General features: G+C 41.2%; 1 long non-coding RNA gene across 2 annotated transcripts in view; it reads left to right on the forward strand.

Moving 5' to 3' along the window:
- The window catches only part of LOC127579241 (uncharacterized), a 42,122-nt gene continuing 26,362 nt past the window's right edge, over positions 1–15,760 (forward strand). Inside the window, exons 1-2 of one of the 2 annotated variants that reach the window (XR_007957650.1) lie at positions 1–73; positions 292–352. This is a non-coding gene — a long non-coding RNA (uncharacterized LOC127579241). Of the gene's footprint in view, positions 74–109; positions 353–15,760 lie in introns of those variants that run through there. The other variant, XR_007957649.1, reaches the window with a different exon arrangement.

Consider the following 15,760-nt stretch of genomic DNA (forward strand, 5'->3'; position numbering starts at 1 on the left):
GTGGATGTTGCACGTTCTCCCTGTGACTGCGTGGATTTCCTCTGGTTCCCTCCCACATCCCAAAGACGTGCAGGTTGGTAGGTTAATTGGCCACTGTAAATTGCTCCTAGTGTGCAGATGAGTCGTAGAATCTGGGGGGAGTTGATGAGAATGTGGGTTGAATAAAATGGGATTAGTGTAAAAGGGTGCTTGATATTCAAAGCAGTCTCACTGCAGGCTTGTTTCCATGCTATATGATTCTTTGACTCTGACTAAAAATAATCATGTCATTATCCTGTCACGATTTAAAAGGGACCTGAGGGGCAACTTCTTCTCACAGAGGGTGAACAAGCTGCCAGAGGAAGTGGTTGAGGTAGGTACAATTACAATGTTTAAAAGACATTTGGACAGGTATGTGGATAGGAAAAGTTTAGAGGGATATGGGCCAAATGGAGGCAAATGGGACTAGCTTAGATGGACATCTTGGTTGGCATGGATGAGTTGGGCTGAAGGGCCTGTTTCTGTGCTGTATTACACTATGACTCTGACACTATTACAAATGTTATTGAGGCAATTTGCCAAATTTGTGTCCCTCTCACTGATTTTCCACTCTACTGACTGGTTCCACAGGTGCTGAGGTGAGGGAACTCCCTGTAGCAGAAGCTATTTAATGCAATATCGAAAGATTCACTTAAGACAGGTTGAGAGCTGGAATTGATTCTTGTTTTAAGTGACCTATTTATTTCTTTATCTTGTCTCTGCAGTATCACTTACTTCACAACTTCTTGTACCTCCCTGTATAATCATAGTTCAATTCCAGCGCCATCCAGTCCTTTTCTTCCAGGAGTATTGCATACAATTCTGGTCACCCAATTAAAGGAAGGATGTGAAGGCTATGGAGAGGGTTCAGAAGAGGTTTATCAGGGTGCTGCCTGGATTAGAAGGCATCTGCTATCAGGAGAGATTGGACAAACTAGGGTTGTTTTCTCTGGAACAGCGTAGGCTGAGGGGAGACCTGATAGAAGTTTATATAATTATGAAAGGCAAAGACAGAGTAGACAGCTGGTGTCTTGTTTCCGGGGTTGAACTGTCTAATACTAGAGGACATGCATTTAAGGTGAGAGGGGAAGATGTGCAAGGCAAGATATTCAAAGGAGATGTGCGAGGCAAGTTTCTTTACACAGTGATGGGTGCCTTGAATGCGCTGCCAGGGGCGGTGGTGGAAACAGATGTGATAGTGGCATTTAAGAAGCAATTAAACAGCCACATGAATTTGCAGAGAATGGAGGGATATGGACCATGTGCAGGCAGAAGGGGTTAACTGTCATTAGCTTAATTAGTTTGGCACAACATCGTGAGCCAAAGGGCCTACTCCTGTGCTGTATACTTCTATGAAACCGCATCGCGAAGAAGAAATAATGTTCTATTTTATAATGTTATTCGTAATCCATTTATGTTCTTCAAAATGTAGAGGTCGTCTACTTTGGACCTGCAGAAGTTAAAAGAGATTAACTTCTAAATGGTATAAAACCAGAAAAACTGGAGGTCCGAAGAGAACTAAGGGCCCCTGTAAGTGGATCATTACAATGTCATGGACAGGTAGAGAAAGTAATCAAACAGCTGATGGAATTCTGGTCTTTCTAACTGGAGGACTAGAATGCAATAAGAATAGACATTGTGCCACACTTATATGGAGCCATGTTAGACCAAGAGCAGTTCTGGCCACCCATGTTAGGAAGAATCTTGGAGACTAAAAAAAACTTTTACAAAGCAAGTTGTTGTGATCTGCAACAAACTTCCTGAATGTCTGACAAATGCAGATTCAGAAATAACATTCAAAAGGGAATATTTGGAAACAGTTGCAAGGTCATGGGGAAAGACTGGGGTGTGATACTGATTAGGTAACTCTCAAAGGGCCAGCACAGGTAAAGCAGCCTGAGTGGCCTCCTTACATGCAGTATTGTAAGGCTAACTAAAGATGAACAATAAATACGGCTTTGTCAATAACATTCATTTCCTGAGCATATATAAATATAAAAAAACCTTTCTGTCCTTGGTAGCCTCATGGAAGACTCATGGTCTTGATAACCATGACCTTACCAAGAAATAGCATCACCAGAAGATTTGGAGTGATTGTTTCTTCACCAATGTATCACCAGTGTCATAAATGCAATGTTGACGCAGTGAAGGGTTCAACATTTTCTTCTAATTAGTTATAAACTTAATTAATAAACTAATGTAATACAAGGAGTTAGAATGTTAGAAAAGAAGACACAAGTATGAAATTACAGCAACTGGACAGGTTCAGAGCAGCATAGTTATGTTTTGAATCTGTTGAGAAATGGAAGAGTGACGCAGTATGATAATATAGTGGATGGCATGTGGACAAAAGTCAAATATTTGTTTTTTATGAAGCCCTTTGAGTAGAGGTTAAAAAAAAGTGTGACTGTCGCTTGGCAATGAGGTAGCAATCACAAGGTGACTCAGCACGGCTCATGTACACAGAATGATTGGATCTAGCTCCTGAACCGTATGCATCATCTGTCACTGCACAAAGAACAGCCAAGAGTCATTAATGGATTTAAAGGGTCTCCTAATTTAATCGCACAAGCGGCTAGCATGTCGAATGTCCCAGAAGGTAGAAATTGCTCTAAGTCTGAAACAAGAAGCAGCAGTGTTGCGGAATTCTCAACTTAATGTTGAACATTTTCAACATTTACTGATCCAAGTGTGTGCATATGCATCGGCAGTCAATTGCAATGGTGAAGTTGTGGAATTTCAGGGATGGGACTGCTCTGGTCTCCCAGTCACCCATGGACGTGGTAGAAGCTGGTGCTGAAAACCATGGAGTCCTGCAGAGGAGCCAGCTGGCATTCGCACCAGCAGAAGTTCTGTACCATTCATATACTCCTAGTAGATTCAACTCAGTCCATTACAAAAACAAGCCATTAATACTGATATAGTACAGACCACACCATTTGCTTCATCTGCAATTCAATTGGGAAAGTAGCTTTAACTACCTTTCATTTCTGCCGGTGTCAATTACTGTCTATTTTTGGCAATCTGTTCCTTAAGTCTGAGCTCTGATATTTGTATTGTAACTCACCCCGATTCCTCTTCTCCCATATCACTGGTCTACATTGTATCCAAGCCCTGCCTCATCTGATTTTAAGAGTGAACTCTGCACATGTAAGCCACCCTCTTGCATACTCCTTCCGTCAACATCCAGGTTGTTGAAGAATAAATAGCAGATATAAATAAATGAATCCAGACAGAGCTTTAAAGATGCTGCTTTTTGCTTATTTCCTATTTATGTTCCCATTTATGATCAATACTTATGAGCCTTCTCGACCTCAGCAACACATCAGTTGATCATGCAGCCATATCTCCTTGATTGTTTTCAAATCCTTCCTTCCCTAAATCCATTCATATCTCCATGATCGCCTCCAGCCTTACAATCTTCACGGTCTCAGGATTCCTCGAATTCTCTCGCATAATCTTGATTTTATTTTCTCCACCTTCATCTGTCACGTCTCAGCCTCAGACTTGAGGATTCCCTTGCAAAATGTCCCCCTCCTCTTCTTCAAGATGCATCTTAAGACCAACCTCTCAGTCACCATATTTCCTCCTGCAACATAGTTTCAAATATTGAGAACCCTCTTGTGAAGCACCTTGGAAAGTTTTGCTGCACTGCAGGCAGAGTGGGAATGCAAGTTACTAATATCGCTGGGGCACACTTACGACAAGACCACATCATCAAATGGCAGGTATCATGCCACAGGAACTCAAGAGGCTTCAGAGAGTAGTGGACACAGCCTTCCCCGCCATTGACAGCATTACAGGAGGCTTTGCCTCAAGAAGGCGGCATCTATCATCAAGGATCCCCAACATTAGGGCCATGCCCTCTTCTCGCTGCTACAATCAGGCAGGAGGTGGGAACAATGGACGTGAAAGGATTTTTTGTGAAAGTTTTCCACCAATATTACACCACCTTGATTCATTCATATTTTCACTGAAATTACAATGGCCCAGAGATTGAAATTCTAATCATTGAATCAATTGTTAAGAAAATCAACATAAGAAATTTGGCCTGTTGCCTTTGACCCTCACCAATTTTTATTGATGCACCATAGAAAGCATCCCATTCAGATGCATCACGGCTTGGTATGGCAACTGCTCTGCCCAAGACTGCAAGAAACTGCAGAGTGTTGTGGACACAGCTCAGCACATCAAGGAAACCAGTCTCTCCTCCATGTACTCTGTCTGCAATTCTCACTGCCTCAGTAAAGCAGCCAACATAATCAAAGACCCCACCCACCCCGGACATTCTCTCTTCTCCAACCACCCCCCCCCCCCCCCACCGGGCAGAAGAATATAAAAGCCTGAAAGCACGTACCACCAGGCTCAAGGACAGCTTCTATCCTGCTGTTATAGAACTATTGAATGGTCCCCTAGTACGATAAGGTGGACTCTTGACCTCACAATCTACCTTGTTATGACCTTGCATCTTATTGTCTACTTGCACAGCACTCTCTCTGTAACTGTAACACTTTATTCTGTTATTGTTTTCCCTTGTACTATCTCAATGCACTGTTGAAACGATCAGTATGAATGGCATGCAAAACAAAGTTTTTCACTGTACTTCAGTAAATGTAACAATAATAAACCAATTTACCATATTGACTATAGATCATACAGTTGCTTTACAGCAGGATCAAATTAACCAAATTCATATACTTTTACACGTGCATTGACTTGGTAAGGATCATTAAACTAATCATTAAAGTTGTGTAAAGGCTGAGATTGGAGCTTTATCTTGACTGCAAGACTGAATTCAATTTCCCATAGTTATAGAGACATGCAACATAGAAACAGACTCTTCGGCCCATCACATCCATGCCGCCTTCCAACCACCTGCTTACACTAATCCTATGCTAATTCCACCTTTTATTTTTCCCACATTCTTTTCAACCCACCTAGATTCTATCACTCAACAGCACACAAGGCGCAATTTACAGTGGCCAATTAACCTAAAAACCTGTGTGTCTTTGAGATGTGGGAGGAAACTGGAGCACCCTGGGAATACCCACACAGTCACAGGGTGAATGTGTAAGCTCCACATAAACAGCACCCGAGATCAGGATTGAACCCAAGTCTCTGGTGTTGTAAGGCAGCAGCTCAACTAGCCATGCTACTGTACCATGCTTTTGGAGGAATTCCCATAGTTTATAGGTCTTTGACTTCACAAGAAGTGTCAGGTTATGGTTCATAGATCTCCTCAGGGATCAGAGGCACTCATGCCAGTATTTGCTGAGAGTATGTGCTTCCAAATTTATAATGGAGTGCTAATTTTCATTAATGAAACCTAAATTTAATCAAGTGCACCAAACAATGTATTTAATCAGCCGGAAGTGCTTTAAGGGCATGAAATGCGATGCGTTCATTGCAGATTTTGACAGTAATCAATGTTTGGTATCAGTTGAAAAACAATAAAGGTAAATAGAATTGCTGTACTGACTCGAGAATAAAGCAAATACACCATGTATGCTTCAGTGAGTCAGTGCAGAGTACATTATGAATTTGTAGGGTGAAATCACAAAAGCCATTGTTCTGACCTAATACTCAAAGTCAAGGTTGAGTTTATTGTCATATGCACAAGTGCATGTGTGCACAGGTGCAATGAAAAACTTACTTGCAGCAGCATCACAGGCACATAGCATCAGATAATCAGCATTCACAAAAATAAATTATACACAATTTTTACAAGAAAGAACACAGAACAAAAACAAAACAAAGTCCATGTAGTGCAAAGTGGTCATGGTGTTGCTATACTGAGGTAGTGATTAGGGTTGTGCAGGTTGGTTCAAGAACTGAATGGCTGAAGGGAATTAGCTGTTCTTGAACCTGTTGGTGTGGGACTTCAGGCTTCTGTACCTCCTGCCCGATGGTAGCTGCGAGAAGATGACATGGCCCGGATGGTGGGGATTTTTGACAATGGTTGTTGCCTTCTTGAGGCAGCGCTTCCCGTAGATACTACCGATAGTGGGGAGGGATGTGCCCGTGATGTATTAGGTTGAGTCCACTACTCTGCAACTTCTTACATTCCTGCACGTTTGAGTTGCCATACCAGACCATGGTGCAATGTTAATGTTGAAACATAGAATATAGGAGTAGGAGGAGGCCACTTGGCCTTCTTCACCATTCAATATGATCGTGGTTGATCACCCAAATTCAATGCCTTGTTCCAGCTTTTTCCCCATATCCTTTGATCCCTGTGTCCCTAAGAACAACATCTAACTCACCTTGAATATACAGGTTGAAATTCTGTGGTCTGCATGTTTTGGATCTGTAGCACAGATCTGTACTAATTAACTAATTCTAAGTGAGATCTAACTGAAATTAACTAAGATCTGTTCTAATCTGTACCTAATTAAGCTATCAGTGCAATTTTTGCAATCTCAGCCAACAGCATTTCCGACTTAGTGAAACTTTGGTTTACCAGCAGTTCTCAGGAATGGAGTCCTCACGGAACCTGTGGAGTGTCCTGTACTTAAAAAAGGACAGTTCTCCTGCTCAGAGCATGATTATCGGGGCAGTTTCTGTGGTCTGGCACCAGTCACGTCCCAAAGGTGCCAGACTAGAGAGTTTCAACCTGCACCTAATGATTTGAACAATGAATGCTTCAACTGCTTTCCGTGGTGGAGAATTCTACAGGTTCATCACTCTCTGCGAGAAGCAATTTCTGCTCATGTCTATCTTAAGTGGCTCGCCTCTTATCCTTACACTATGAGGAAAAGAAAAACTTGAAACATATTTAAAATAAACTCATTGGTGGGATCTAAACATCATTGGTAAGACCAACATTTATTTCATTTATCCAGTTTTAGAAACATAGAAACATAGAAAAACTACAGCACAATTCAGGCCCTTCAGCCCACAAAGCTGTGCCAAACATGTCTCTACCCTAGAAATTACTAGGCTTACCCATAGCCCTCTATTTTTCTCAGCTCCATGTACCTATCCAACAGTCTCTTAAAAGACCCTATCGTATCCGCCTCCACCACCATTGCCGGCAGCTCATTCCACGCACTCACCACTCTCTGAGTAAAAAACTTACCCCTGACATCTCCTCTATACCTACTCCCCAGCACCTTAAACCTATGTCCTCTTGTGGCCACCATTTCAGCCCTGGGGAAAAGCCTCTGACTATTTACCCGATCAATACCTCTCATCATCTTATATACCTCTGTCAGGTCCCCCCTCATCCTCTGTCGCTCCAAGGAGAAAAGGCCGAGTTCCCTCAACCTGCTTTCATAAGGCATGCTCCGCATTCCAGGCAGCATCCTTGTAAATCTCCTCTGCACCCTTTCTATGGCTTCCACGTCTTTCCTGTAGTGAGGTGCCCAGAACTGAGCACAGTACTCCAAGTGGGGTCTGACCAGGGACCTATATAGCTGCAACAATACCTCTCAGCTCCTAAATTCAATTCCCCGATTGATGAAGGACAATACACCATATGCCTTCTTAACCACAGAGTCAACCTGCGCAGCCGCCTTGAGCGTCCTATGGACTCGGACCCCAAGATCCCTCTGATCCTCCACACTGCCAAGAGTCCTACCATTAATACTATATTCTGCCATCATATTTGACCTACCAAAATGAACCACTTCATGCTTATCTGGGTTGAACTGCATCTGCCACTTCTCAGTTTCTTTGAACCATTGCAATGTACATGGGGAATGACTTGATACAACACAGTCGCCTACTAAATCAATTCAGAGGGCAGTTAAGAGTCAGTTATGTTGCCTGAGGATCTGACCAGATCAGGTAAGGGTAGCAAAAGACAGACTCTAAAGTCCATTAGTGAACTAGGTGAGGTATTAATAACAATCCAGCACTTTAATGGCCAATGCTGATACAAACCTTTGAAATCCAAGTTTATTTAAATAATTGAGTTCAATCTCATGAGCTGGAATTTGAACTCACATATACGGGCAGCACAGTAATGCAGCCAGTAGAGCTGCTGTCTGACAGCTCCAGTGACCCAGGTTCAATCCCAACTTCCTGTCTGCATGGAGTCTGTACCTTCTCCCTGTGACTGCACAGGTTTCCTCCCACACCCCAAAAATGTGCGGGTCGGTAGGTTAATTGGCCACTGTAAATTGCCGCTAGTGATAGAATCTGAGGCGGAGTTGATAGGAATGTGGAGAGAATAAATTGTGATAGGGTAGGATTAGTGTAAATGGGTGCTTGATTGTCAGCATGGTGGGCTATAGGGCCTCTTTCTGTGCTGTGTCTCTCTGTGACTCTATTTCCAGGCTTTTGACACATCTCTGGATATAACCACATATTACCTTGCTCCTTATATCGCTGTATAGGTAACAGTTTTACAGAATATTCATTTGAATAAACCAAAATGAAGCCGTTTAAAGCTCAAAACATGTAGGAACATACAACATTAACTTTTAGAAATTCCTTGTCAGAGTCCTTTGTCATTTGTTGAATAAGTATCGTTATTCTTGTCAGAATGCTTATTCAATCTCATCCTAATTACTGATATCTTACAGTTACATATCTTAATTAATTAAAAGAGCAGTTTATAGAGTTCAGTGATACAGCTAAACAACAGTGTTTCCGCAGTAGGCTCTCACAGTCTGTGATGTTGTTAGAAGGTTAAGTATTTGGTAGTTGACAATCCATGAGATGTCAATGTCAATTAATATTCATCTACAGAAATGTGGTAAAGCTTAGTAAGAACTGGCCACAAACTGAAAATAAAAAGGTAAATGTGAGACAGATGCTGCTCAACCCACCGAGTTCTTCGAGCACTTTGTTTGTTCCTCCAGTAAATGTGAGATTGGAAAACTTTGGAGGCGAATGGAATGTACAGTTCTGCATCACATCCCACATGTAACCAGAATCTAAAGCATTCCAAACAAAGAAAGAATGTCAAAGACTGCTTCAGATGCTGCTGTCTCCAGTAACCTGGGTTCAATCCTGACCCCCATGCTGTCTGTGGAGAGTTTGCAGGTTCTCCCTGTGACAGTGTGGGTTCTCTCTGGTTTCCCAAAGATGTGCTGGTAGGTTAACTGGCTGCTGCATATGGTTTGTAAGTGGGAAATGAACCAAGGGGGGATTAATGGGCATGTGAGAGAGAATAAATTGCAGGGCTACAGGGAAATAAGGTGGAGGGCTGAGAAAGATGGGATTGTTCTGTTGGGTGCCGGCTTGGACCCAATGGATTGAATGGCTTTGTGTTGAAACATCTAGAACCCCAAACAATGGACTGCAAGGATGAGAATGGGCAGGTATTAGATGTCCTGTGCTTGCAAGGGAGAGTACTGGAGGAAGAAAGACAGGTGATGGTAGAGTAAAGCAGAGCCTCGGCAGAGGAATGAAGCATTTGGTGGTGGAAGAACTGCCCGACATTTTCAAATCCCGTCATAGATCTTGCATAATTGCCTAAAAAGGAAGATTTTATACCAAGAAGGAAGCACTCCAGACAGTACAGCACTCCTTCAACACTGCATTAAAGTGTCAGCCTAGATTATACCATTAAGCACTTGGATTGGGGCAATAAGATTTTTGAGTCAGAGGTACTATCATCCAACCAATCTCTTTAGGTATTTAAAGGGAGATACTTTTATAATTAAGGAAACAGTTCTGGAGAATCCCTGGCAAGCAATGTACAATAACTGTACCATCTTCCCAAGGGAAATTAGGGTCTTGCCTGTGATCCATCCCAAAAACAATAAAATGTTCCCAGAGACACATTTGTTCGACGGTGGACGATGACATGGGAGTTGGACCTTGCATCCAGAAAAAGGAAATGGTTTCTCTAACTCTGAGAGATGGTGTTTTCTGCTCCCCTTTTTCTGAACCCCTTTCCTGTGTTAGAGGTACATCATTAGTGAAAGAATCAAAATTGCTTCTTTTCTGAGGCGTTATATGCATATCATATCCAAGGGAGCTTCTTTTAAATGTTGGTAGCGATCTGTCCCTCCTTTGAACAAAGAGATCAGATCGGTCGTCTATAATTCAGGGCAAACAATAAGACCTAGTATACCTCTCCCTTACAAGCAGATCTTCAAACTGCCATGCAATATGGCTGGATATATCCAGTCCTCATGCTCTTATGATTCCAAATCCCATGATGAATTTGCAACACCTCCAGATCTGAAGTAAGGTCCAGTACCCAAAACTGAATGCAGTATTCTGATACAGTCTGAGCTGTCCTTTAAATATACTTGAGGCATAACTTTCACCTGGCTTATTGGGTCTGTCCCAGATCTTTGGTGGAGCATCCCATTTAATTCCACTTACCCTAAAGCAAATTTTTCCTTCAGCTATTTGGTCTCAGGTGGCGTTTTCCAGATCACAGTAACTCACTGGTTATGTAAATATTTCCTCACATCATCTTTGGTTCTTTCTAAATATGCTTTTCACTTGGCCTTTGTTATAAGAGGTTTTACATTTATCTAGAAAGAAACATATTGTAGATTATATTATGCAGGTACTGGAATCTGGAGCAACATACACAAAGTGCTGGAGGAACTCAGCAGGTCAGGCAGCATCTATGGAGGGAAATAAACAGTCGACATTTTGGGCTGAGACCCTTCATCAGGACGGGAAAGGAAGAGGGCAGAAGCCAGAATAAGAAGGCCAGGGGAGGGGGAGGAGCACAGGCTGGCAGGTGATAGGTGATTCCAGGTGGGAGGTGGAAGGTAGGTGGGTGAGGGAGGGGGGAGATGTAAGAAGCTGAGAGGCGATAGGTAGAAGAGGCAAAGAAAGAATCTGGGAGAGGGCAGTGGACCATAGAATAAAGGGAAGGAGGTGGGGAATAGGTGGGCAGGTCATGAAGGCAGGTGAAGGGGAAAGAAAAGAGGTGAGGGGGCCACAGGAATGAGGGAAAACAAAGTGGGGGAGAGGAGAGAAAAAATTATCTTCTTCACCAACCCTCGGGATTTTAAATGTAATTAATTTGTATTGCAAACAGGTTACATGTGTGGTTCTCAGGCTTGCACCAACCTTGGCAAAGATTTCTTGGAAACATTGTGAGATTCAGATATAATCACAATTCTCAGACTTCCAGATGGTTTTTGTTATGTCACTGCAGTCCCTTTGTCTGAGAATACTAAGCACCTGTTAATCATTTCTTAAAGGCCAGATTAGCAATGGGTGTTTCCAACTCTGCAGATTTAGGTAATGGTAACAGGACACTAGAAATGAAGGGAAACCATGAAATAAGCAAGTCTGAATTGCGCATTGGACAGTTGAACCTGCTGGAGATACAGGAAAAAATTGTTACAGTTTGGATTTAGTCCAGGTCTGATAGTTATGCATTGGATACAGTTATTATCCTGTACAGCTTGCGTGACTTTTATATTAGTTTAACTGAAATGTACAATTCATGATAAAGTGTTCGGAGTTTGTATTTTGTTCTTGCTAGTTGATTTCCCACAGCATAAGACGCATGGAGTCAAGGCCTTGGCCGGTCTTCAGGGATTAGTAAACTACACATAATTCATTCTGCAATTTAAAATCATCCACATGTAATGGCATTAAATATCTTGCTATTCTTTAAAAATAACCAGCCAAGAACCTATCCATAATCACCACCAAATCAGATCATCTCATCTTTTATTGAGGTCATTCACTATTGGAAGTGTCAGCAACAAAATCCAGTCTTCTTCCCCAGGTGGATGTAAAGGTCCCATGATGTTATTTTGTTTTCTCCCAAATACATCCTGTACAATATATATTTACCCTTCAATTAACCTCGCTAGAACATTGCTGTTCCTAGCACCATGATGTGTGAAAATAGCCGCCACGTTTATGATGTTACGACAATGACTGAACTTAGTTAGTACTTTGGGAAATCATGAAGTGATGAACAGTGCAACAGTTTTCATCCCACAATGTTAGCGGGAATTTGTGCGCACATTGGCTGTCATGTTTCATCGAAAAAAACTTGAAAAAAATCATTGGCATTGAAAGTTCTTGAGGACATGAAACCATATATAAATGCAAACTTTTTTCAATTATCAGATAATTTGCCGATGAATTAAATGTTATGAAAATTAGCATAACATCTGTAAAATTGCTGCGAGCCAACAGTTAAGGAGAAATTATAAGGAAAAAAAATTTGAAATTAAAAGACAGAGGAATTTTCTAAAACATTTCATCCGGTGGGGCTGAGTTTGCCACACAATAGACTATAGATAGTCTATGAAATGAAGGCATTTAGTGCTTTGAATCACCTGGTCTTATTCCATGCTTATATTCCTGAAATATTGGCAACCCTTTCTGCATTGCCTTAGCCCATATTTCTCTCTTTGGCTCCACAAGTGTTCAATGATTTCATGTAATCCTATGCGTAAGCAGGTTCATACATCTAATTTGTTTTACATTCCAATTATCCCTACGTACAATCATTTTAATTGTCCCATCCAACAGACCCCATCCTCCTTGCAGATTCATGTTTGGAACTAAACAGGTGGAAATAGCTTGGATTTTCTTAGAGACACAAGAAATTCTGCAGATGCTGGAATCTGGAGCAACACACAAAAAGTGCTGGAGGAACTCAGCAGGTCAGGCAGCATCCATGGAGGGAAATAAACAGTTGGCGTTTCGGGCCGAGACCCAACATCAGGATTTTCTTAACACTTTTCAGTTTCAGGAGATCCAAAGGCAACTTATAGCCAAAGAAATACTCTTGAAGTGCGGCCACTGTTGTGATGTAGGATGTATAGCATCCAACTTGCCAACCCTCACAAACTACATTGTGATATATGTCCATTCATCAGTGGGAGGCAAATATTTCCTATGCTTTGCAGAAAACTCCCTTTTATGTTCACTTAGGAAGCTACACCTTACCTGTTTAAGAGTTCATTCAAAAGTAGGTGTCAAAACTATACAAAAGTGTCAGATGAGATTGTGTTCCTTATTCTCTGAAGTTCTGCTGACTTCACCAATTTATGATTCAAAGAGTGCTACCACTGAGCCAAGGTGACACTTTGCCAGGTTCATGGACAAGGATGGTCCTGGGACATTCCTGACCTATGTCAAGGGAACTACTTTTAACTAGCATTTTCCATTTCTGATTTTACATCATGTTGGCTCAGTTTTTCTTATCCTACAGGCATTGGTTAAGGCTGTCTGACAAGTCCCACCACATACTATTAACAACTTATTACATAGACCAAGAAACTTAATGGGCCAATAAACACTGCAATTAAGCCATTTTAACTCATCCTATTACAGACACTCCCTTTGTTCTACACATTCTTTGCCAGCTTCTCTCCTACTGACAGTAAATATGAGTCTCTCTCTTTCCCATTTCTGATAAAGGGTCACATTAGATTGTTTCTCTTTTCAACAGATATTGTCTGACTTGCTGATTTTTTCCAGCATTTTCTAATTTTGGTATTGGTTTATTATTGTCACTTGTACCGAGCTACAGCGAAAAACTTGTCTTGCATACCGATCGTACAGGTCAATTCACTACACAGTGCAGTTACATTGGGTTAGTACAGAGTGCATTGATGTAGTACAGGTAAAAACAATAACAGTACAGAGTAAAGTGTCACAGCTACAGAGAAAGTGCAGTGCAAGGTCACTACAAGGTAGATCGTGAGGTCATAGTCCATCTCATCATAATTTTAATCACTATTGGGGTAAAGATGTTAAATAGCCCATGTTGAATTAGGAAAAGGAGAATCAGCTAAGACTGACTTCTACGTATTGTGAATTTCAGCTAACATCATGACCAAGGTTGCTGTTTAAACTCCTTATACCAAAATGAAAAGTTTGTCATAGCTCAGGGGTAACATTAAGCATTTTTCTCATGCTCAGTAATAAATAAAAGTTAACCCAAACTGAAACAAATTGCTTGAACAGGCATTAAAACATGGTTATGGGAATACACTTCAATAGATTCTGAACTGCCTACTTACATTTTCCAGTACTGAGATACCATTAGATACTGAGCAACTCAGCCAGGATAGGAGAGGTGTCACTATTTTCCTTAGCAAATTAAGATTATACTGAAACATTACATAATGGGTCATTTAGTTTCAACGTCATTTATAGGGAATAAGAAAAGGTGAATGTATCAAACCCCTTCATTGCACAAACAATGTCCAATTTGTTCTACAATGAACCTCCTCACCCATGCACAGCTTCCATCACATTGACATGGATTAAGATCGGCTGGCTAACAGGAAGATCAGGCTTAAATTCTCTTTTTCTGGTCGGCAAGATCTAATAAGTGATGTGCCATACGGATCAGTGTTGGAGCCTCAACCTTTTGATAATTTAAATAAATGATTTGGATGAAGGCAGCAAAAATATAGTCGCTAAATTTGCTGATGACACAAAGATAGATTTTAAAAAAAAGTTGTGAAGAGGACATAGGGAGGTTATAAAGGAATAGTGATGGGTTAGACCAGTGGATGGACATCAGGCAAATGTGGGAAAATGTGAAATTGTACATTTTGGCAGAAAATAGAACAGCCTATCATTTAAATGGTGAGAGATTGCAGAATCTGAGACACAGAAGGATCTGGGTGTCTTTGTGCATGATTGGCAAAAAAGTATGCAGGAACAGCAAGTGATTAGGATAGCTAACAATATGATTGTTTACTGCAAGGGGAATCAAATAAAACAAGTAAGGAGGTTAGGTTTCAGCTGTATGGCATTAGCAAGACCACAGCTGGAGTAATGCATGTGGTAGGAGTTCAGTGATGTTTATTGGACTAATATCTGGAATAGCGAGTTATTTCATGAAGAAAGATTAGACAGATTAGGTATTTAGAAAAGTGAAAGATGACTTGATTGAAATATGTTAGATCCTGAGAGGTCTTAACAGGGTGGATGTAGAGAGAATGTTTCCTCTTGTAGGAGAATCTAGAAAACTCAAACTGGAAACCACAGTTTAAAAACAAGGGGTCACCCATTTAAAGCAGAAATAAGGCTCTCTTCCCCCGAGGGTCAAGAATCTTTGGAACTCTTCTTCAAAGGGCAGCAGAAGCAGTGTCCTTAAATATTGTTAAGGTAGAGGTAGATAGATACTGGATAAGCAAGGAGGTGAAAGGTGACTGCAGGTGCTAGGAATGTAGAGTTGAGGTTACGATTAATTATCTTAAGTGGAAGACCAGGATCAGTCAGAACTGATGTGGAAGACCAGGATTATCTTAAGTGGAAGACCAGGATCATAGGCCAAGTGGCATAGCACCAATTCATACTCCCTGCCTTCAAGTTTCAATGTATTGCCTTGAATGAAGTAAAGAAATAATGATCAAATCAGAAGTCTGCTGATACCCACTGGAAAGCACACGTTTGTAGATGAGTTTAAATGCAATGACTCCAGTAGTTGATATCTGCCAAAATGTAGCCATTTGAATTCCAGAATTGCTAATTGGGTTGATAATCGGAGAAGGTTCCAGGTAAGATGAGCTTATTTTAGAGAAAGAAAGAAAGGAATTCCAGTAAATGAACAAATTATTTGGTGTAACCAAACACCAGCCAAGCCAGTGTTTGTCTAAATGATGCAACTTGAGTTAATCTAGAATAGTTTGCCATTTCAATGTTCTGCTGTCTTTTAAAACACCATGATTTTGGCACCCTTTCAGACAACATACTGGACATGAAACACGAAGTGCCAGAAGCACTCAGGAGGTTAGGCAGCAGCAGCAGAGAGAGAAAAACAGTCATCACTTTGGGCCAAAGACACTTTGAAACTGGAAGAGTTAGGAATGTGTGTGAAGTTGGAGGGGGAGAG

The sequence above is a fragment of the Pristis pectinata genome, chromosome 2 (genome assembly GCF_009764475.1).
Source record: "Pristis pectinata isolate sPriPec2 chromosome 2, sPriPec2.1.pri, whole genome shotgun sequence".
In the NCBI taxonomy this organism is placed as follows: domain Eukaryota; kingdom Metazoa; phylum Chordata; class Chondrichthyes; order Rhinopristiformes; family Pristidae; genus Pristis; species Pristis pectinata.